This window comes from Pongo abelii, chromosome 23 (assembly GCF_028885655.2).
Source record: "Pongo abelii isolate AG06213 chromosome 23, NHGRI_mPonAbe1-v2.0_pri, whole genome shotgun sequence".
NCBI lineage: Eukaryota > Metazoa > Chordata > Mammalia > Primates > Hominidae > Pongo > Pongo abelii.
In genome coordinates, this window is record NC_085929.1 from 28,465,237 (window position 1) to 28,490,006 (window position 24,770).

Genomic DNA, 24,770 nt, shown 5'->3' on the forward strand with positions numbered 1-24,770 from the left:
GCCGCATGCCGAACCCCGTTCTAGAGGAAGGGTCCAGAACCGTTTTCTGTGCGGGGACAGAGAGAATATGTTTCAGACCTTGCAGGAGAAGAGCCAAAACTGGAGATACCATGTAGGTACTTACATCACAAGAGAGAAACACATTTCCACACAATTTTTACTGACAAAATTCAAATATAATAACAGTACAGTTTTTCATAAGATAGGTCTACTAATGAGAAGAATGGAATTATTTTTAATTAAATTATTTAAATTGTGGTAGAATACACATAACATTCACCACTCTGACCATTTCTAAGCATGCAGTTCAGGCGCAATAGGTGCATTCACATTCGGCTGTCACCACACCCACCTCCAGAGCTTTGTCATTGTGTAAAACCGAGACTGTCCCATTAGACGCCAATGCTCCATCCCCACCTCCCCAGACCCTGGCAACCACCATTCTGCTTTCTGTCTCTGTGGGTTTGACTACACAGGGCACCTCATATAAATGGATTCATACAATATTTGTCTTTTGTGTGATTGGCTTATTTCACTGAGCATAATGACCTCAAGGTTCATCAATATTAGGGCATGTATCAGAATTCCTTTCCTTTTTGAGGCTAAATTTTCCAGTGTGTGTATAAACCACACTTTGTTCATCTGTTCTTCTGTTGACTGACACTTGGGTTGCTCCGCTCCAAGCAACCCAGGTTAGGTTGGCTGTTGTGAATGATGCTGCTGTGAACATGGGTATGCAGGTACCTCCTGGAGACCTTGCTTTTCAAATCTTTCGGGCATACTGACAAGTAAAATTACTGGATCACGTGGTCATTCTAGTTTATTTGTTTTTTTGAAACAGGGTCTTGCTGTCACCCAGGCTGGTGTGCAGTGGTACAATCATGGCTCACTGCAAAATTGAACCCCTTGGCTCAAGTGATCCTGTTGCCTCAGCCTCCTGAGTAGCCAGGACCACAGGTGCCTATCACCTTGTCTGGCTAGTTTTTTTTTTCTTTTGTAGAGACAGGGTTTCACTATGTTACCCAGGCTGGTCTTGAACTCCTGGCCTCAAGTGATCCTCCCGCCTCAGCCTCCCAAAGTGGTAGGATTACAGGTGTGAGCCACCTTGCCTGGCCCTATTTTTAATTTTTTGAGGAATCCCCATACTGTTTTCCGTGGTGGCTGTACCATTTTGCATCCCCATGAACAGTGCACAAGGGATCTAATTTCCCACTACCTCATCAACACTTGTTATCCTTGGAATTCCTTTTTTTGTGTACAGGAGAAACTTTTTGCTTAATCAAGATTCAAAACGAGTGTTCCCTGTCATCAAGTTGAAATGCTCTTCTGTTAGCGCTGGTCTGTAGTGAGATTTTATGTGTTTCTCTTTTCTTTATGACTCAAAGATTTTCTTTCTTTTCAAATTCTATTTCTCTTAGGCCCTTGCCTATTTGCTCCCATCTTTCTTGTTGAATATTCATCTCTGAAATGATATTTAAGTGTTCATTACAACCCTTTCCTAAGTTCTTGCCATTCATTTCAGATTTTTTATAAGTTTTAAGTTCAGAGAAATGTATGTATGTTGTCACGTATCTTGTTTCAGTTTCTTGTTTAAAGTTTGTTTGGACATGATTAGGGCATGGTTTTCATCCATTTTACATTATTCGTCCTATTTTCTTTTTTCTTGTAATACACTTATAATCCTTTGCATAGGATTTGACCTCGAAATTTGCATCCTTAAACTTAAAGGAGGGTGCCCCTTCTCTGCGGCCTGCCAGCGTCTGTTGCATTCCTCTGCTCGTTCCGCAGTCCGCCGTCTCCCTCTCCTTGCATCCTCGTTCTCCTCTGCTTGGTGTTATCTTCCCCTTCCCATCGCGCTGCCATGTCCCCCAGTCTCCCCCAGCACTCCCCCCACCACAGATGCCAACACCTCATGGATTTGCCCCGAGGCCGCGGCCTCCCCTCACTGGGTTGTAAATTCCAATGCAGGCTTTGGTTCCACTACCTGGGTTCTGGTTGCCCCCTCTATTTTTGTAGAGAATTCAGGGGAAATCAAAATCAAAATCAAAATCAATAACTTTCTCACCCTGCTCACCTTGTCAGAAGTTCCTCTTGCTTTCAAAAGGCTGTGCCTCTTCTCTGGGAAGCCCAGGGCTTAGGTCTTTAGTCTTTGGGATCGGCTGGGCTCCTGGGCTTGCAGCGGAACTTCTTCCCCTTGGTTTCCTGAGCTAGGAATTGTTGTGTGCCCGGTGCCACTGCCTGAGGCTGCACGCAGAAAGCGCTGGGCGTTTGGAAGCTGGCAAGGGCCACTAAGTTTTGCTCATCACTGCCATTCAGTAGTGATTTATCTACAAATGCTGGCTCCTGAAGGACAGAATCCGTGTGTGTGTTTGTCTGCTGGGGCTGCCATGAAGTACCACAGGCTGGGCGCCTTAACAACAGACACCTACTCCTTGCAGTCCTGGAGGCTGGAAGGATTGGTCCTTCTCAGGCCTCTTTCCCTGGCTTGTTGATGGCCATTCTCTCCCTGCGTTCTCACGGGGTCTTTCCTTTTCCTCTGTGCCTGTCTGGGTCCTAATCTCTTCTTCTCCTTCTCTGAGACAGGGTTTTGCTCTGTCATCCAGGCTGCAGCACAGTGGCACGATCGTAGCTCACTGCAGGGCTCAAGTGATCCTCCCACCTCAGCCTACCAAGTAGCTGGGACTACAGGCATAGTCCCAGGCTAATTTTCGAATTTTTTGTAGAGACAGGGTCTTGCTATATTGCCCAGGCTGGTCTTGAATTCCTGGGCTCAAGTGACCCTCCTACCTCAGCCTTCTGAGTAGCTGTGACTACAGGTACACAACACCACACCTGGCTAATTTTTTTGGTAGAAACGGGATCTTACTCTGCTGTCCAGGCTAGTCTCAAACTCCTGGGCTCACGTGATCCTCCCACTTTGGCCTCCCAAAGCAAAGACCCTTTCTAAAGAAACGGTCCCTGACTAAGGCTCCACCCCCACGGACCTAAGTGAGGACGGGCATTTCCTGCCCAAATGTTACATTTTCCAAGACCGCCCTTGCTGCCACGCCCCATCCTGCGCCTATAAAAACCCAGACCCTAGCGAGGCAGAGGCAGGAGCGGCTGGACGTGGAGAGGAAGACGTCGGCGGAGGAATCCACAAGTGGCCCGATGGCGAGAGGAATGCACCCACAGACACCGGCATGCCACTGACCGCGGAATGACGTGGAGTTTGGCCGGGGGAGTCGGAGGAGTGTCTGGGCCACCCAGCGGCCCGACTCCAGGGGAAAACCATCTGTCTTCTGGTTCCCCCATCTGCTGAGAGCTACTTCCACTCAATAAAACCTTGAACCCATTATCCAAGCTCATGTGTGATCCGACTCTTCCGGTACACCAAGGCAAGAACCCGGGATACAGAAAGCCCTCTGTCCACGCGACAAGTAGAGGGTCTAATTGAGCTGGTTAACACAAGCTGCCTATAGACGGCAAAACTAAGAGAGCAAACAGTAGCATAAGCCAACTGGGGCTTCAGCTGTAAACATTCATCTCTAGACCCTGCTGTGGGGCCGTGAGCCCTGCAACCTGCCCATTTGTATGCCCGCCCACCCCGGACGGTGGGAGAAGCAGGACACTGAAGAAACGAGCCACACCCCCATCCCACACCCTGCAAGGCGGACAAAGGAACCTTTCCCGTTTCGGAGCCACGACACAGGCTTAGGCAGCCGGGTCCGCCAGGAGGTGGTGGCAGTGACGATGGCGCAGCTTCCAGGATTATCCGTGTCATGGGCAGCACTTGCTGATTTGAGGATTTGGAGCACCGTTCGTGCAATGTTAGTGGACAGTCCAAGGGCAGAACTTCTGAGGCGTAAAAACGTCCACCTTTCTGGTCACATTTAAGTACCTGGCAACACCAGGGGGTGGTTACCCCTCCAGTTACTAAAAAACACAGTCTTATTCAGCATACAAAAGCAATTACAGCCAAAACTGAAGGAAACACCAGAGCCAGTTACAAAGACAGAGGACATCCAGCTCTTTCGACAGCAGGCAAAAGATTAAAAAGCTGAAAAGGTTGATTTTCATTGCCTGGGAGAATTCTGTCACCGGGTCTTTGGACTTCTTAAATCTCACAATTCTTTCCTGGGACCACCTCAAGATGAATGGGAACCACAGCATGATGTCCAGCTTAGGTTCTATTACAACAAGTCAGAACAAAACGTGATAGACTGGCTGGATGTGGTGGCTCACACCAGCACTTTGGGAGGCCGAGGTGGGTGGATCACTTGAGGTCAGGAGTTTGAGACCAGCCTGGCCAACATGGTGAAACCCCATGTCTGCTAAAAATACAAAAATTAGCCAGGTGTGGTGGCACATGCCTGTGGTCCCAGCTACTCGGAAAGCTGAGTCAGGAGAATCACTTGAACCTGGGAGGCAGAGGCTGCAGTGCCCCGAGATCACACCACTGCACTCCAGCCTGGGCAACCAAGCAAGACTTTGTCTCAAAAAAAAAAAAAAAAAAAGAGGTCAGGCGCAGTGGCTTACGCCTGTAATCCCAGCACTTTGGGAGGCCGAGGCGGGCGGATCATGAGGTCAGGAGATTGAGACCATCCTGGTTAACACAGTGAAACCCCGTCTTTACTAAAAATACAAAAAATTAGCCGGGCATGGTGGCAGGTGCCTGTAGTCCCAGCTACTCGGGAAGCTGAGACAGGAGAATGGCGTGAACCCGGGAGGCGGAGCTTGCAGTGAGCCGAGATCGTGCCACTGCACTCCAGCCTGGGCGACAGAGCGAGACTCCGTCCAAAAAAAAAAAAAAAAAAAAAAGCGATGGACTACCATGGGACAGAAATCACGAGCCTCCATTTGCCGTCACTAGTAAAAGAAGAATTTCTTTTTCTCAGCCCAATGTAGATTCACATCGACTGAAGTGTGCTTCTTCTCTTCATGGGCTGGTGATGGTTGGAACTGCTGGGACTGTCCATCGAGGGAACACTTGCTTGGGCATTTTTGAACAAAGTTTTGGGCTCACCTGCTGCCCTTTTGTGGAGAATACTTGGAAAATCAAATGTATCAACCTGAGAATTGTTGGAGACAGTTCCCTTGCTCCTGGAATTACTGAAACCAGCTGTTACATTTGAACAAGGTGGTCTAGAGGCCTTTCATAATATAATCACCTTACATGGTACCAACACAGTGCGACATCATGTAAAGTAGGCATTGGTGGTGGAACTGGAGAACAAGCTTTATGTAGTGGAAATGAGGCACCGCTGAACAAACGAGAACTGGGTTTACCTGACCCTCTAAAGCAGTGAGCGCCGTCAGCCTAAAACATCTATACGGAAACGCTTCCAAATACATCAGTAATGTCTAAGTGATTTCAGATGTGAGGACTGACCTATTTTAGTTGAAATACCTTTCTGAACTCTAGACTTAACATATTCTGTGAATACTTACCTATTTTTACCTGAGTTGCAGCAAATGTTCTGAAATGTTCTGAAAGCTTAATGCAAATAAATCTCACTTTAGATGTTATACAAAAAAAAAAAAGAAAAAGAAGAAGAAGACCCGTCATATGGGATTAGGACCCACACTAATGACCTAATTTTAATTCATTCAGGTCTTTACAGACCCTGTCTCCAAATACAGCCACATTCTAAGGGAGCAAGGCTTAGGACTTCCACAAGTGAATTTGGGGGAACACAGTCCAGCCTGTAACAACGTTGTAATTCATTTCATATGCTCGCAGCACCTAACACATTACACACATACACACATATATACGACACCTCTCTGCAAACCGCCCTTCCTGGGGGAGTGTCCTTGAGCAAGCTCGCCCTCCCCTTGTCCTCATCTCTCCACTAGAGGGCAGCGAGCACCCGTTAAAGAGAACCCAGGCCTTTGCAAGGCGGCCACACTCAGCCACATTCTTGGTCGTTGCATATCACAAGTTGGAGGTTCTGAATTTTCTCTCTTGTTCCATGCCATGCTAATGCGACTTAAGGTCCCTGCAGGCCCTGCATCATTAACATGAGGTGGGGGCCCCTCTCTTGTCCTCAGTGGGGGGAGAGAACCTGGGGTCCCCAGGGTCCCAGTCTGTGACTCCATGGTCTGCACACACACCCTGCTGAAAAGGCACTGTGTCCGAAGCTGGATGGGATCAGAGGTGCAGGAGAGACGGGACAAATTCTACAAAGATTCAGAGAAGCTAGTGAACTCCAGTAGTGGTTTTACTGATTCCCTGCAATAAGACAGGGGAAGGGCCACCTCTGTTTCCTTTTCTTCTCTCATCCCAAATTTCTCCATTCTCCTCTCTAGCCAAGGGCTGTGAGGTGCTGCCTCTCTTTGGATGACTGCTCTGTGTAATGCTGGGAGCGCACTGATCGGTCACATGACAGTCAGGCAATTAGGAGACGCAGGAGAGTCCCCGGCCCCCACTATGATGCTTCTCCCTGCAGAATGCATCTTCTCCTCCCCTTACCACCCTCCCCAGCGGTGCTCTGCCAGCACTACTGGAAATGAGCAGCTGTGGGCTCTCCGCTTCACAGCCAAGGGTGGACGTTGCTGGGTGGGAACCTTCAGCTCCTGTGCAGTGATATTCAATCCCGGTTCCAACAAGGGGCGGGTTTCCACCCTGCACCATCAGGGCGCACACTGCTCCCATAAGAAAAGAGATTACCAGGGATTAAAAAATATAGTTAGGTAGAAGGAATAAGTTCTAGTATTTGAAAGTAGCGTAGGAAAGTTATAGTTAACAATAATGTATTGTGTATTTCTGGGGTTGTTTTGTTTTGAGATAGAGTCTCACTCTGTTGCCCAGGCTGGAGTGCAGTGGCGCAATCTCAGCTCACTGCAACCTCTGTCTCCCAGGTTCAAGAGATTCTCCTGCCTTAGCCTCCCGAGTAGCTGGGATTACAGGTGCCTGCCACTGCGCCCAGCTAATTTTTGTATTTTTAAGTAGAGACGGGGTTTCATTATGTTGGCTAAGCTGGTCTCGAACTCCTGATCTCAGGTGATCCACCTGTCTCAGTCTCCCAAAGTGCTGGGATTACAGGCATGAGCCACCACACCCGGACTGTATATTTCAAAATAACTAGAATTGGAATGTTCCCAACACAAAGAAAAAACAAATATTTGAGGAGATGGATATCCCAACGACCCTGATTAGAACATTATATATTATATACATGTATCCAAATATCATATGTGCCCCAAAATATGCACAACTCTGAAATATCAATAAAAAAGAAAAGAGATCTATTACACAGCAGGGTGACTACAGTTGATAATAATAAGGTATCGAACATTAACAGATGAATGGGTGAAGCCAATGTGGTACAAATACACCGTGGAGTACTACGAAGTCATGAAAAAAGAGTGAGATCCTATCATTTGCAACAGCATGGATGGAATTGGAGATCATTATGTTAAGTGAAATAAGCCAGGCACAGAAAGACAACTTCACTCATTTGTGGGAGCTGAAATTAAAATTCCCAAAGGCACCTTTCACACTTTTGAAAGCTCCCTTCTAACCACCTCATTCACAGCAGCATCATTCTTAACAGCCAAAAGGAGGGACCCACCCAGTGTCTCTCCACGGATGAGTGGAAAAACAAAATGCGGTGTAAACCTGCCATGGAGTATCATTCAGCCTTGGATAGGAAGGAACTTCTGACACAGGCCATAACATGGATGAAATGACATTCTGCTGAGTAAAACCAACCAGACACAAAAATTGCATGACTCCAATTATATGAGTCATCAAATTCCCAGAGACAGAAAGTAGAATCGTGGTTGCCAGGGGCTGGGAGAAGAAGACATGGGGAGTTTAATGGGCACAGAGTTACAGTTTAGGAAGATGAAGACCTTCTGGAAATGGGCAGTGGTGCTGGTTGTACAACAATGTTAATGTACTTAATACCACAGAACTGTACACTTTAAAATGGTTAGAAAGAATGGTAAATTTTGGCCGGGCACGGTGGCTCACACCTGTAATCCCAGCACATTGGGAGGCCGAGGCGGGCAGATCACGAAGTCAGGAGATCGAGACCATCTTGGCTAACACAATGAAACCCTGTCTCTACTAAAAATACAAAAAATTAGCCAGGCACGGTGGCGGGCGCCTATAGTCCCCTACTTGGGAGGCTGAGGCAGGAGAATGGCGTGAACCCGGGAGGCAGAGCTTGCAGTGAGCCGAGAGAGCACCACTGCGGTCCGGCCTGGGCGAAAGAGCGAGACTCCGTCTCAAAAAAAAAAAAAAGAAAAGAAAAGAAATAATGGTAAATTTTATGTTATGTATATTTTACCATGATTTTAAAAAATGACCACGAAAGTTACCCCTTCCAAATGGCAGCACTCCATCAGGAAGGGAGCCTCGAGGCCTAGGGGCTGGTATCATCCCACCCAGCTTGACAAGGGATTCTGCACCCTGGAGGAAGACACACGGCCGGCAGCAATGGTCCCAGGACTGGCACACACCACTGGGGAGCATCACACCCAGGCCCAAGGGGGACAAGGCCTGGTGCCCTGGAGCCTCCTCAGCTCTGAGCAGGGTCCCTTCTCCCAGAGACAGGGTGAAGCTGGCCTGGACATGGCCTAGGGTGCCCTCTATGACGCAGCGTTCACATACTTTCACGCTACAGGTTCGCTCCCACCCCTGCCCCTTCCCCGTCAAAGTTCCTACAGCTGCCATGGGCTCTGCCCTGACCAAACAGAAGACCCAGCCCATAAGCCCATCTTGCCATCTGGCATCCTGCTCCAACACTGGGGCAAGGCAGAGTCTTGGCAAAGTGAAGCAGAAGACAGTCTTGGAGGATGGAGGAAGTAGACCCCGTTTGCAGGGCCTGTGCTTTGCAAATGCTTCTCCCTGGTGGCAACTCTGGACTGTCAATCTGTACATACATCCCTGTCCTAGGGCTTCCCCAAGGTCCCCGTGGGTGGCATTCAGGGCACTCAGGAGCTTGGATGGGAGAAAAAGCATCTTTATTTTCACTAAGGTTTAGCATTTTCTCCATCTCTGAATGTAAGCGACACACATCAGCAGTTCTAAGGGGTCCATAGAGCTCATCAGGCTATGCAAGGCTCCATGGTGCCCCCAAAAGGTTAAAGACTGCTATGCCTTAGAGCAGCGGTCCCCAGCCTTTTGGCACCAGGGACTGGTTTTGTGGAACACGAATTTTCCACAGACCAAGGGTGGAGTGGTGGTTTTGTGATGATTCAAGTGCATTACATTTTTATTGTGCAATTTACTTCTGTTATTATTATATTATCATTATAACATTATTATTACATTGTAATATATAATGAAATAACTATACAATTCACCATAATGTAGAATCAGTGGGAGCCCTGGGCTTGTTTTCCTGCAACTAGACGGTCCTATCTGGGGGTGATGGGAGACAGTGACAGATCAGCAGGCATTAGATTCTCGTGAGCACACAGCCTGAATCCCCCACATGCACAGTTCACAATAGGGTTTGTGCTCCTATGGGAATATAATGCCGCTGCTGATCTGATGGGAGGCAGAGCTCAGGGGGTAATTCAAGCAATGAGGAGCAGCTGTAAATACAGATGAAGCTTCATTTGCTTGCCTGCCTCTTACCTCCTACTGTGTGGCCCATTCCTGTGACCCCAGGAGTTGGGGACCCCTGCTCTAGAGCATTTGCAGGGAAACAGGAGGCTTGGAAAGGAGTGATCTTCCTAAACAGTGGGTCAGGAGATCAGCAGTGTGCACGCTCAGGTCAGTAGGATAGCAGACCCCAGGGAGGATGGGGCTGTAAGCCAAGGGGTACTCCAGGGAGGCAAGGTCCATTCCCGCAGATGCACCCCCCATGCAGGCCGTAGGGTCCGGGAGAGGAGGATGTCCAGGTGGTGGGAATGGGAACAAGCATGATCTTTCATCTGTGTTAAATTGATAGCAAGGGTGACTTTGCTCCATGCCAGAGACAGGAGCAGGGCTCACCTTGTAGCAATGAGAACCTCCCTCCAAGACCCTTGGCCCTGGCCCAGGGGGCGGGACGGAAGGCTGGAGGGCCATGAGACTGGTAGGCAGGGAAGAGGCCTGGCCTCCTCTGTGGTCAAGGCTGTTGGGGAAACACCTTCATCTGGGCAGCCTGAGATGATCATGGCGAGAGCTCCAGCTGCTCTCACCCCGGGCAGGGTCCCTGCACACACTGTATCTTTAGATGTCCCTTCAGGACCCTGGTTTGCTGCCTCACAGTGTCATCAGAGCCAGGGGAGGACAGGAGAAGTGACCACACCGTTGCTGGGAGGTGCATCCTGCCAAGCCCAGCCCATGGCTCTGATGCCCGGGCTCCAGCATGCAGTCCAGGGTGCAGAGGCTGTGTGCAGCAGGGGTGTGACAGGCCCCTGTGTGGGCTGACGGGAGGCTCCAACCACCCATACACACCTGGGGTGCTCGGGGGTGGGGGGTTGCTGGTGGGGTCCTGGCCTGAAGCCTGCGGAGGCCTGGATGTCAGGCCAGGCTCTGGGGGTGGGCCGGGGATGCCCCTAGGCACCTGCTGCTGCCTCCATACACTACTGACTGTCTCATGTGGCCTCTGGCCATTGCCCTGCTGTCTCTGTTCCCGGAAAGTGGTCCCAATTCAGATCCCAAGAGAGGGTTCCTGGATCTCGAGGAAGAAAGAATTAGGGGCGAGTCCATAGAGTAAAGTGAAAGCAAGTTTATTAAGAAAGTGAAGGAATAAAGAATGGCTGCTCCATGGTCAGAACAGCCCCGAGGGATGCTGGTTGCTTTTTTTTTTTTTTTTTAATTTGAGACAGAGTCTCGCTCTGTTGCCAGGCTGGAGTGCAGTGGCACGATCTCAGCTCACTGCAACCTCCACCTCCCGGGTTCAAGCAATTCCCCTACCTCAGCCTCCTGAGTAGCTGGGACTACAGGTGCACACCACCACACCCAACTAATTTTTTTTGCATTTTAGTAGAGATGGGGTTTCATCATGTTGGCCAGGATGGTCTTGATCTCCTGACCTTGTGATCCGCCTGCCTCAGCCTCCCAAAGTGGTGGGATTACAGGCGTGAGCCACCATGCCTGGCCTTGGTTGCTTATTTTTATGGTTTCTTCTTGATTATATGCTAAACAAGGGGTGGGTTATTCATGCCTCCCTTTTTTAGACCATACAGAGTAACTTCCTGACATTGCCATGGCATTCGTAAACTGCCAAATTGTTGACAGTTTGAGAGTGTAGCAGTGAGAATGACCAGAGGTCACTCTCATCACCATCTTGGTTTTGATGGCTTTTTAGCCTGCTTCTTTACCGCAACCTGTTTCAATCAGCAAGGTCTTTATGACCTGTATCTTGCAGCGACCTCCTATCTCATCCTGTGACTTAGAATGCCTAACCGGGGGGGCCAGGTGTGGTGGCTCACGCCTGTAATCCCAGCACTTTGCGAGGCCGAGGTGGGTGGATCACGAGGTCAAGAGTTTGAGACCATCCTGGCCACCATGGTGAAACCCCATCTCTACTAAAAATACAAAAATTAGCCGGGCGTGGCGGCAGGCACCTGTCGTCCCAGCTACTCGGGAGGCTGAGGCAGGAGAACCGCTTGAACCCGCCACTGCACTCCAGCCTGGCAACAAAGCGAGATTCTGTCTCAAAAAAAAAAAAAAAAAAAAAAAGGCTGCAATGAACTGTATGGGGAAAATATGTGTGTTAGATGAGCTGTGTTCAGGCAAGAGTTATGGTGTTGCTGGTCGTGAATACATTAAAGAAGCAATAATATATATTAAAGTGTCTTTCAACAGAAACAGACACATAACAAGGTTATGTATGGATTAGTGAATGAAATGTTGCAAACAGAAGCTCTCACAAGCTTGTGTTTCCCCTGGAGCAATGGTTCTGTACTTTCTGGTTAAAAGGTTTAAGATGAGACAGTTCTGAGCAACGATTCTAAATGTCTGCCACATCTCAGATAAGAAACACTTCTCGGCCGGGCGCCGTGGCTCACGCCTGTAATCCCAGCACTTTGGGAGGCCAAGGCAGGTGGATCATGAGGTCAGGAGATCGAGACCATCCTGGCTAACACGATGAAACCCCGTCTCTACTAAAAATACAAAAAATTAGCCAGGCGTGGTGGCGGGCGCCTGTAGTCCCAGCTACTTGGGAGGCTGAGGCAGGAGAATGGCGTGAACCCGGGAGGCGGAGCTTGCAGTGAGCTGAGATTGCGCCACTGCGCTCTAGCCTGGGCGACAGAGCAAGACTCCATCTCAAAAAAAAAAAAAGAAACACTTCTCCCTGGAGCACCAGAAAGCACTTAGGATAAGAGGCAGACCCACATCTCTTCCCCAGGAACTCCTTTCTCCTCTGGAGTCCCTGGAGCACTACGCACACACAACACGCTGCCCTGCACCCCCTTCTCCCTTCCTCCGGCCTCCAGAACCCCCAAGAGTCCAAAGCCTTGGCTTCAGTGGTCTGTGCCCCAGCATGCCAGCTGGGGAGAGACATTTTTCCTCTTCTCTAAGAGTTAGGAGACAATGTCATTTTAACAAAAGCAGGACACCTGACTCCTTTTAAGAGGGCTCGATGACGACCATAACTACTGAAAATAAAGGAACATTTCCATGTGAAAAATGCTAATTCCAGAGGAATTTCACTTGACCCCTGGCAGGTGGGGCTGCCAGAGCTGTCTCGGGAGGTCTGGGGGCGGGGGGCACACACACGCACAAACACACACACACACGGATCAGATGGGGAGGAACGTGGGATGGGGCTGTCAGCAGGAAGGGTGTGGAGGGGGCAAAGGCATGTTGTAGGGTCTGGGCTCCTCATCATTGGAGGGGCCTGGGCACCCTTGGACACCACCACTTCTGCTTCTGGGAGGCTACAGAGGGATTCCAATGCTGAGCCCCCAGAAGTGACTCAACCAGGCATCCGTTTCTCCAGTCATCATCCTCTGCTTTGGAATTAAACTCTCCCAGGCCTTAGTAAGCAAGAAGACAGCCCTGCAGGTGAACTTGAGGGTGAAGGGCAGGGAGGGTGGAGGGGTTGGTCCTGCCCCCTCCAGGTCCTTGAAGGCTCCATCTGGAAGCTGTTGGGGCAGGGCTGACTCTCCTGGGAATGGGACCCCACCCCACCAGGTCCAGCCCTTCGCTCCTTTTCCTTGCCTAAACTTTTTAACCCCTCTGTCTGGACTTCTCCCGGCCCGAAGATTCCCATCCAGTTCACTGCCATTGTGCGCTGAAAAGCATTTCAGTTCCCTGTGTGATGCTTTGCTACCCCAACCCTGACTTAGCAGTGCCCTAAGTCACTTTGTAATGTCACTTCTGCCTCTGGTTTCCCTGTTTCTGTTATGGGATCCAGCTGCCTCATAAATGCTTCGCCTGTGATCAGACACAGTTGGGGCTGCCGAGGGCTCTCACCCCAGCAGGACCTCACCAAACCCCGCAAAGAGGACCCCAGGCATCCAAGAAGAGGCTGGGAAATGCCGAGTGCCGCCGCCCTGCCGACACCCCACGCTGGTTTCAGGGCTACTCAGTGTGATTGGTGACACGGAAGGGTGGTCATGCGGCCACACACATCCCCACGGGAATCCGCGGCAGAGGAGGGCAGGCGGGGCACGAGTACATGAAACAGCAGCCTTGACCTTGACTGAGATCGTGGTGATTAAAAGGGCAATTGAAACAATGGGGGGAAAGCCAGAACCAGGGGTGCAAGAATAATCTATCAGGACTCTTACCCAGAGCCTTCCTGAAGGGAAAAAGAAACCCAGTAAAAACAAACTCTCCTTCATGGCGGCAACAATGAAACAATCTCGCTTCTCTTGCTCTCAATTTTATTGGCCTCCAAAGTTTCTGTGTTTCTAAAGATTAGCCTTCCCTTGGGAAGTTAGTGGGGGGAAAATAAGCAAATATTAGTTCCCCTCTCCAGAAGTCATTCTTTTGAGCAAGTTTCCCCAGGAGCTCTATAGGGCACAGCTTGTGAAACCTCATTCCAGGCCTTCTCAACTCAAGTGGGGGGAAAGGATTAACAAATATCTTTGAATTCCAGCGAGACAAAACAGGAATGGCCTCAAGCCGGGCTTCCTCCTGCAGCCTCTCGAAGGCTCCTTCTGCCTGGCCCAAAGTCACGGAAGAAGAGCGCCCGTCCTCACGGGCTGCGCCTGGGGCTGCATCAGATCTGCCAGGTGGGCCGGGGACAAATCCTGATTTTCACTTCTGATTAGTAATTGTGTGCGAGAGATGTTCCCAGCTAAAATAATATACAATAACTTCCCTAGAGAAAATATACACAGTCAATTTTTGGAATCACTTAACACAACCCTTCACCGAGTGAAGGTACAATTGGAACAACATAACACGTTTCCCATGTGGAAGAGAAGGGCTGGTACACGTTGATGTCATCGTGGGAGAGACGAATGTGCCGGTTTTATTAGCCCCAGGCCACACGTAGGTGAGCAGTGGGCCATTGTTATGCAACCATTCAGTATTATTTTTCCATAAATCAAGGTAACGCCTAGTGAAGTCCGAGTCTTTAAATCAAGCGGCCTTTTCCTATTTGGAACATAAAGTTGGGCTGTTGCCAGGAGCTCCGGGAAGCAGAGGGCCATAAGTAGCATTTCAATAAGGAACGTAAGTGCCGCTTTCACCAGCACCGGATGCAGGCTGGTGGGTCACGCCCACTCGCCAATGTTGTCAAGTCAGTCTTAGGGGAGCTTCGCATTAGCACTGACAGTGACGGACTGCAGCTGGGGCTCAAGAGCAGCCCATGCGCTTCTGCTGGGAGAGGGACGTGGGGAACAGGCAGCTGCTTTGGCCTCCCGGGGCTGCCATCACAAAGTGCCACTGGCTGGTGGCCTCACCGCAGACCTTTATTGTCTCATATTCTGGGGGCTGGAAGTCTGGGATCAAGGCGTGGGCAGGGTTATGTCTTCCGGGGACCCTCTCCCAGGCTTGTTGGTGGCTGTCTTCTCGCCATGCCCTCAGAGGGTCGTCCCTCTGGGCATACCTGTGTCCTAATCTCCTCTCCTTTTTCTTTCTTTATTTAGTTTTAGAGACAGGATCTTGCTCTGTTGCCCAGATTGGAGTGCAGTGGCACAATCATGGCTCACCGAAGCCCCACATTCCCAGTGCTCAAGCGATTCTCTTGCCTCAGTCTCCCAGGCTCCCAAATAGCTGGGACTACAGGTGCACCTCACCACGCCTGGCTAATTTTTAAAATTTTTTGTAGATATGGGGTCTCACCATGTTGCTCAGGCTGTTCTCGAACATCTGGGCTTGAGCAATCCTCCTGCTTTGGCCTCCCAAAGTGTTGGGAACCACCTTGCTAGGCCCTAGTCTCCTTTTCTTACAGGACACCAGTCATACCAGAGTAGGGCCCACCCTCATGACCTCATTTTGAATGAATTACCTGTTTAAAGACCCTCTCTCAGCCGGGTGCAATGGCTCATGCCTGTAATCCCAACACTCTGGGAGGCCGAGGCAGGTAGATCACTTGAGGTCAGGAGTTCAAGACCGGCCTGGTGAAATCCCGTATCTACTAAAAATACAAAAAATTAGCCAGGTGGGGTGGTGTGCACCTGTAGTCCCAGCTACTTAGGAGGCTGAGGCACAAGAATCTCTTGAACCCAGGTGGCAGAGGTTGCAGTGAGCTGAGATTGCACCACTGCACTCCAGCCTCGTCAACAAAGCAAGACTCTGTCTCAAAAAAGAAATAAGGAAAAAGACCTTCTATCTAAATATAGCCATATGGGGTTGGGACTGGGTGGTTAGAACTTCAACATAGGAACTTGGGAGGGAGGCCATAAATCAGCCGATAACAGGGGAAGCACAGAAAAATCTTGGCATCATTTTGCTGTTGTAAAAGAAAATGGAAAGGAAGGAAGGAATAGACATTGGGTGATTCCCAGCTGTTTTCCCTCCATGACTCAGCTGGCGCAGCATCTTCATCAGGCCAGCCCAGGCACTCCAGCATGGCCTGACCCTTGAACGGACAGGTGTGAGGGTGTGAGGGGTGGAGGTCCGCATCCAAGACACCCCCAGAGACCCCTGAGGTGAGTGTGTGTGCAAATGAGCTGGCCAAGGGGCTGGATTTGCATTCTTGATGTTTTCTGCAGAGACAGAGCAGGTGGAGGAAGTGGGAGGCAGCTGATGGGGAAAAGCCAACAAGCTTAGCTTCATTTTCGGTTCTCTGCAGCGGGGCAGCTGCTTATCTGATGGAGGCTCAGATCCTCCATCTCTAAGGTAATGATACCCTCATCTCACGTGTCCTTGAGAGGATTAACTAACTACAGCATCGTCTGCCAGGAAAGCCCAACACAGAGCCTGCCTGGTCCACAGCACCTGGGAGCTGTCATTGTCTGCCCTCTCCCCAGCATCCCAGACTCATGCTTTCATCCAGGGCTCTGGGTACAGGGAGTGGAGGTATGGGTGGCTGGAGTCAGAGACCTAGGCGCAGCTTCCTGGTCACAGTGGATATGCACTGGAAACAAGAATGTTCTGGACTCACTGTCTTTGCAGAGTTCACATCTCAACTATGAATGATAGTGACTGAAAAGGGGCTTGATCCAGCCCCGACATCTTCTGGGTGCACATTCCCCAACTTTCTTCCCACCACGGGGTGGAAGGAGTGGGAACCAAAGGCAAATGAGTATTTGAACAATGGCAATTCAATGTCTTTGAAGACTCGAAGTAGTTGAGTGACAGAGTCATAGCATACACAATTGTGCTGGGGCCCTGTGATGACCCGGAGGGTGCTATGATTCACATCACCCTCTTCACGATCTAGGGATGGGCCACAGGAACATTACCACGCACTTCGCAGCCCAGAGGTCACTTTCAGGTACTACCAGGTGCCATCTGGAATGGGGATAAACATTTGGGGCCATCAGTTGGTTCAGGAGGCTGTGGGGTCACGTGGAACAGACAGCATCGGAAACCCCCAACCTGGATTCTGGGAGGCAATGTGGCTGACAGCTCTGCAGGGACATGCCGCTTGACCATGAGTGGCTTTTTCATACTTTCTTTTTTTTTTTTATTATTATACTTTAAGTTTTAGGGTACATGTGCACAACGTGCAGGTTTGTTACATATGTATACATGTGCCGTGTTGGTGTGCTGCACCCATTAGCTTGTCATTTAACGTTAGGCATATCTCCTAATGCTATCCCTCCCCCCTCCCCTGACCCCACAACAGTCCACAGAGTGTGATGTTCCCCTGCCTGTGTCCAAGTGTTCTCATTGTTCAATTCCCACCTATGAGTGAGAACATGCGGTGTTTGGTTTTGTGTCCTTGCGATAGTTTGCTGAGAATGATGGTTTCTAGCTTCATCCATGTCCCTACAAAGGACATGAACTCATCATTTTTTATGGCTGCATAGTATTCCATGGTGTATATGTGCCACATTTTCTTAATCCAGTCTATCATTGTTGGACATTTGGGTTGGTTCCAAGTCTTTGCTATTGTGAATAGTGCCGCAATAAACATACGTGTGCATGTGTCTTTATAGCAGCGTGATTTATAATCCTTTGGGTATATACCCAGTAATGGGATGGCTGGGTCAAATGGAATTTCTAGTTCTAGATCCCTGAGGAATTTCCACACCGACTTCCACAATGGTTGAACTAGTTTACAGTCCCACCAACAGTGTAAGTGTTCCTATTTCTCCACATCCTCTCCAGCACCTGTTGTTTCCTGACTTTTTAATGATCGCCATTCTAACTGGTGTGAGATGATATCTCATTGTGGTTTTCATTTGCATTTCTCTGATGGCCAGTGACGATGAGCATTTTTTCATGTGTTTTTTGGCTGCATAAATGTCTTCTTTTGAGAAGTGTCTGTTCATATCCTTTGCCCACTTTTTGATGGGGTTGTTTGTTTTTTTCTTGTAAATTTGTTTGAGTTCATTGTAGATTCTGGATATTAGCCCTTTGTTAGATGAGTAGGTTGCAAAAATTTTCTCCCATTCTGTAGGTTGCCTGTTCACTCTGATGGTGGTTTCTTTTGCTGTGCAGAAGCTGTTTAGTTTAATTAGATCCCATTTGTCAATTTTGGCTTTTGTTGCCATTGCTTTTGGTGTTTTAGACATGAAGTCCTTGCCCATGCCTATGTCCTGAATGGTATTGCCTAGGTTTTCTTCTAGGGTTTTTATGGTTTTAGGTCTAACATGTAAGTCTTTAATCCATCTTGAATTAATTTTTGTATAAGGTGTAAGGAAGGGATCCAGTTTCAGCTTTCTACATATGGCTAGCCAGTTTTCCCAGCACCATTTGTTAAATAGGGAATCCTTTCCCCATTTCTTGTTTTTGTCAGGTTTGTCAAAGATCAGATATTTCAATGTTAGAGAGAAGAAAAAGCACTATTTACCTGGGAACAATGGCTCACACCTGTCATCCCAGCACTTTGGGAGGCTGAGGCAGAAGGATCAGCTGAGCCTAGGAGGTCAAAGCTGCAGTGAGCTAGGATTGAAACCCGGCACCCCAGCCTGGGTGACTGAAAGTGAGACCCTGTCTATAAAGAAAAGAAAAAAAAAAAAAAGGCTGGGCATGGTGGCTCATGCCTGTAATCCCAGCACTTTGGGAGGCTGAGGCGGGTGGATCACCTGAGGTCAGGAGTTCGAGACCATCCTGCCCAACATGGTGAAACCCCATCTCTACTAAAAATACAAAAATTAGCTGGGCTTGGTGGCGCATGCCTGTAAACCCAGCTACTCAGGAGGCTGAGGCAGAAGAATCGCTTGAACCCATGAGGCGGAGGTTGCAGTTAGCCAGGATCATGCCACTGCATTCCAGCCTGGGTGACAGAGCGAGACTCCATCTCAAAAAGAAAAATAAAAAAGAAAGAGAAAGAAAGAAAATACGATTTATCTGCCCTGTCACCAAGAAAAAAAAGAAAGAGAGAGAGAAAGAAAGAGAAAGAAAGAAAGAAAGAAAACACGATTTATCTGCCCTGTCATCAATTTGTCACTTTGAGAAAGAAAACAAGAAAAGGTTCTTGTCACAGCAGACATACAAAGCATAATCTGCCGGTTTGGGAGGAAAGAGCCTTTTCCAGGGACTTTCTAGAAAGGCCTCTCTTGTTACCTGGACTGTCAAGGTGTGTGGGGGCGAGAAATGCCGCTCTGCACCGACCCTGGCGCGGCCTGGAGCTACTGGCCCAGGACCTGGAACGGAGCAGGAGTCCTACGTGCCCTTCGCGGGCTGTGCAAAGGGCGGCCAGGCAACCGCAGGAGACAGTCTCTCTAACGAGTAGAAACTTTTCTTACTTTTAGCAAACCAGCAATGCTTACTCTCTCAAAGGGAGTCTTCTCTTTTAGAATCAACATTAGAACCTGACTCTGCCCCCCATGACACAGGCCCCAAAGAAAGACATCCAGGAACCAGCGTTCCTACGCTGTGCTCCCTTTCCTTCAGGTGAGGGCATCGGCTTTGGCAATCTCGAGGACAATACTCACTTTTGCATGAAGAACTTTCATAAACTCCACACCCGAGTTTCAGGCTGGAAAGAAATCAAGAAAAGCCAGTTAAATGTGATCACAGAACGCCCCAGCTCAGCAATGCATCACCAGAAGTAACAGAACCTCCTGCAGGGTCCTGACCCCCTCCCTCCCCCTGCCAGCATGTTTTTAACAAAAGCCAGACCGCAGGGATTACAACAAACCTTAACACTTCTGCTCATCAGAGGACTCAGTCAACAGAGTAATGGCAACTGACAGAATGAGAAAAAATACTGGCAAATCATACATCTGACGAGGATTAATAGCCACAATATATAAAGAACTCTTGGCTGGGCACGGCGGCTCACGCCTGTAATCCCAGCACTTTGGAAGGCCGAAGAGGGTGGATCACCTGAGGTCAGGAGTTCAAGAACAGCCTGGCCAACATGGTGAAAAAACATTTCTACCAAAAATACAAAAATCAGCTGAGCGTGGTGGTGCGCGCCTGTAATCCCAGCTACCAGGGAGCCTGAAACAGGAGAAACGCTTGAACCCGGGAGCAGAGATTGCAGTGAGCAGAGATCGCGCCACTGTACTCCAGCCTGGGTGTGAGAAACAAACTCACTCATCCAAACCCAAAGAATGGACTCAGAGACCCAGAGAACAGCCAAAGTGAGACTTTTAATGACGGTCTTGCCTGATAGGCAGGCACAGCCAGCACAGTTTCAACAGGCAATTTATCGCCTAGTGCTCAGGTCCCTCCCCCAGTCCCTCATAAAGTGAGTACTACGGGGTTACAACCTTCCCGGACATTGCCTATTGATTGTTCTGATTGTTTGGTAGGGGCTGTAGGTGTTTTTTTTTTTAGAGTTATCTTGCTGCATTTGGTTGCAGCCCACAATGCATTGCAATCCTAGTTAGCTCAGGGGTTCTCCAGGTTTTTGAGTTATGACCTAAGTAGCTGGGCAGGCTGATAAGAACAGACAAAGTGAGCTATTTTGAAGACTAGTAAGCTTTCATCTTAGACTAAATTTCTTTGGTTCAGGTGAAGGCAACTAAGGGTGGGGGAGGGGAGGGGTGTAGCAAGAAGAGAGGGAAGGGGAAGGCCGACAAGCAGTCATTGGCTATCCAAGCAGGGGCCTGGTATATCCTGTTTCTTCTGTAGTTTGCTGACCTAAGCCGATTCAAGGCACTTTGTCTTGGAAATAGACCACTGTATACATTATTTCCTTCATGGGTGACAGAGCAAAACTCTGTCTCAAGAAGAAAAAAAAAACACACACACAACAACAACAACAAAAACTTTTAAAACTCAACAACAACAAAATCAAATAATCCAATCTAAAAATGAGTGAAAGCCTGGGCGTGGTGGCTCATGTCTGTAATCCCAGCACTTTGCCAGCATTTTGGGAGGCAGAGGTGGAAGGATCCCTTGAGGTCAGGAGTTCGAGACCACACTGGGCAACATAGTGAGACCCTGCCTCTACAAAAAATAAGAAATAATGAAATTAGCTGGGCATAGTGGCGCATGTCTGTAATCTCATCTACTTGCAAGGCTGAGGCAGGAGAATCACTTGAACCCGGGAGGCAGAGGTTGCAGTGAGCCGGGATCGTGCCACTGCACTCCAGCCTGAGTGACAGAGTGAGACTCTTTCTCAAAAAAAAAATCAAGATGGTGAATTGTATAATATGTGTTTTTAGCACAATTAAATCAAACCACAGCAACTGATGACCCTATTCATTCCAATGCTCATATCGTATCGGAAAAGTATCTAAAATAACAACACAGTTCCTTCCTGTTTTCCTAGCTTTAGGTAAAATGATACTCCGAAGCTCTTCAAAATGATGTCCTATTCCTTCAGGAATGCAGACAAAATTGACAAAAGTATTCATCCCAAAGACTACTGTCTCCGAGGTAGCCATCTGACAGTCTGGGAAGGACTCCCTTTCTGTGGAAGCTCTCGTTGTGATCTGGGAAGTGTCCCACATCCAAGACACCAGTTCCTAAGCCCAGGTGCATCCCGACAGCCGTGAGCCGATCGTCCAGGATGTGGCACCGGTCGTCATGATGGTACTGCCAACGTTGCCTGTGAACACACACAAGGACCGGGCTGCAGCTTCGACGGGAGCAGAGAGGTTACTTACACCGCCTGCCCGCCTCCCTCGGTACACGGAGTAAATAAGAGAAGAGAGCAGGCATCGGCAACAAGAAACTGTTTAGGCAAACACGGAGCTGCAGTCTCTTGCTTCCCGGGCTGGACGCACTCCCTCCTGCTAAATGACAGTGGCCAACGACAGTGTGTGGGAGGACTTTGAGAGTTTTTGGGTAAAAAGGCCAACCTCACTTTTAAAAAGAGTGAAAGTAGAGTGGAAGGAAACAGAGAAAGGAACGCAGTATTTTTAAAGCCCTGACAGGTGGCGGTCCCCTGTGGTGCTCTGGTGGCCGCGCTCTGGTCTCCGGAGTGTCTGCTGTAGCCACTCGGGTGGTAACTGGGGAGGCATCCCAGTGACCCGGTGCGCTTTTTCTTTTTCTACTCTACATGATTTCCCCTTAAGAAGAGGTCAATATGCTGAAAATGATTATAAAAAACACCCAAAGAGGCAGTAGAAAGGTTACTTTTTTTTTAGATCCAGGTTTTGAACATTTAATTTTTCCTAGGAAATTGTCTATTTTAATGAAATGTTCAAGTGTTGGAGCACAGTCATGCATAGCTAATAAGTTCTCTCTTCTTGTATTAACATTTCTGCTGTATCATGCCTGCCGTCACTTCTATTTTCAACATGGCAAGGATGCCCCTCGACCATGTAAAATGTCAGAAAGCTGAAGGCTGTGGGAGCCGGAAAGAGAGAGGCAGGTGGAGTCACGTGGCAGACCATGACCCAGTGAGTGTCAGAGAGAAAGCTCTGAAGGGTGTGAGAGCCAAAAGCAATATTCAGAATTCAGCAGCATTCAGGCTCACTAACACAAATGACTGTAAAATGCAGTTTTTTAAAGTTTGCTTTACCACAGCAGCACATTTAACAATTTATTTTATTTATTTATTTTTTTGAGACGGAGTCTCACTCTGTCACCCAGGCTGGAGTACAGTGGCGCGATCTTGGCTCACTGCAACCTCCGCCTCCCGGGTTCAAGCGATTCTCCTGCCTCAACCTCCCAAGTAGCTGGGACTACAGGCGCCCGCCACCATGCCCGACTCATTTTTGTATGTTTAGTAGAGATGGGGTTTCACCTTGTTGGCCAGGCTGGTCTTGAACTCCTGACCTCAGGTGATCCACCCACCTCAGCCTCCCAAAATGCTGGGATTACAGGAGTGAGCCACTGTGCCCGGCCCCACATTTAACAATTAAAAAAATTTTTTTTGTAGACTGTGTCTCAGTTTGTTGCCCAGGGTGGTCTTGAACTCGTCTTCAAGTGATCCTCCAGTCTTGGCCTCTCAAAGTGTTGGGATTACAGGCTGATTCTAAAACATGTGATGGGAAAGCCAAGAGCCGAGAACAGTTAGATGTGTTCTGAAGGACAACGTGGGGGATAAAGATGGATCGCAAAGCTGAAATACCCAAAGGCTGTGCAGGCTCAGGACAGATGAGCAGTCCCTGGATGGAGAAGAGTCTAGGACCAGACCCAAGAAACTGTGGCCACGTAACAGATGGCCACGTGGCATTACAGCCTGTAGGAGGGAGAAGGGACTCGATTCATGTCCATGTGGAAAAAGAAAACAGAACTGAATCTCTACGTCACGCCTTACTCCAAAGACCTCAAGATAAAACCTTACAACTTTCAGAAGAAAATACAGAAGGCTTTATGACTTTGGTATGAAATATAACTTCTTGATTAAAACACTGAAAGCACAGAGCAGATTGCTGGATTAGTCTACATTCCATTGTAAACATTCTATATATTAAAAGACACAATAAAGGAGTGAAAAGACTTTAAGCCACAGACTGGGAGAAAAGCTTTGCAGAGGATAGAGCCAACTAAGCATTAGAATCCAGAATATTCATAGAATCTAATAACTTAATTAAGAAAAGGCCAAGAACCCATTGTAAAGGGGGGAAAATAGGAACTGGCAATTTACAAACTGGAAAAAGAATGGGCCACAGAAACACGGAAAGACGGCTCCCACGCCTGTGGTGGGGGGTGATGCAGAGCAGCCTCGGCCAGAGCTGTGGTGGTGTCAGGAGGCCAAGGACAGCCATGCCGTGGGACTCGGCAAGCCCGTGTCTCAGTACCTGCCCTGGAACCCCTTGCGCCTGCGTGAGACTGTTCAGTAGCCGTGCTAGACTCGCAGAAAACTGGAGCCCCACCCCCACCCCCCCAACACTCCATCAGTAGGATGGACACTGTGGCCCAGCCAGGACTGGCATTCCCCTGGTACTCTGTGTGCCCCAGCAACCCTGCAACCATTCATGAATTAACTGGAGTGACACATGTCACAGTTAGTGTGGCAGGCTCACACACTGTGGGTGAGGAAAGGAGCTGCAGAAGAAAGAGAACGACAGATGGATAGGTACATACATACACGAATAGACAGGTGGATGGATAGGTACATACATACACGAATAGACAGGTGGATGGATAGGTACATACATACACGAATAGACAGGTGGATGGATAGGTACATACATACACAAATAGACAGGTGGATGGATAGGTACATACATACACGAATAGACAGGTGGATGGATAGGTACATACGTATATGAATAGATAGGTGGATAGATAGGTACATACATACATAAATGGATAGGTGGATAGATATGTAGATACACATATGAATAGACAGGGGGATGAATAGGTACATACATGAATGGATAGGTGGATAGATAGGTACATACATACATGGATGGATGGCTAGACAGATACATATATAAGTGGCTAGATGGATAGACAGGTGTATATGTACCAGAATAGATACATACATACATATATGAATGGATAGACAAATGCACATATACATGGGCAGGGAGACCGATTGAGAGATAGCTACATCTATCCATGCATAAAGGTAATAGGTCTCTGTATCTCGTGTGCTACTGCAGAGTGTGATCTATATCACTTGGAGGAATAAGCCTAGGCATTAGAAGTACAAACCTACGCAGAGAATGTTAACACCAAATTCAGGACTGCCACTGTCAACTCGGGGGCCTCTGGGATGTGGAGTGCATTGTCAGATCTCATTTCTGAAGAGGGATGGTGGACACTAGGATGTTTGTGATGCAAGCAAGCTCTTTCTCTTTTTTGGTCTGATCAACTTCATAAAGATGATTTTTTAAATGCCCAGCTCTGAGCGCGGGTCCTCAACTTTACTCCTGAACATGAGCCTCACTGAGTCCGCAGCTGGTCGCAGGCCTGGGAAACCAGGGTGGGCTGAGGAGGGAACGGGAGGCAGAGGGGCCAGCAGGAAGGA

General features: G+C 48.6%; 1 pseudogene; it reads left to right on the plus strand.

The window, feature by feature from the left end:
* The first annotated feature begins 3,732 nt into the window (after positions 1-3,732).
* Positions 3,733-5,313, plus strand: LOC100452988 (uncharacterized protein C3orf38-like; annotated as a pseudogene).
* Positions 5,314-24,770: the final 19,457 nt, after the last annotated feature.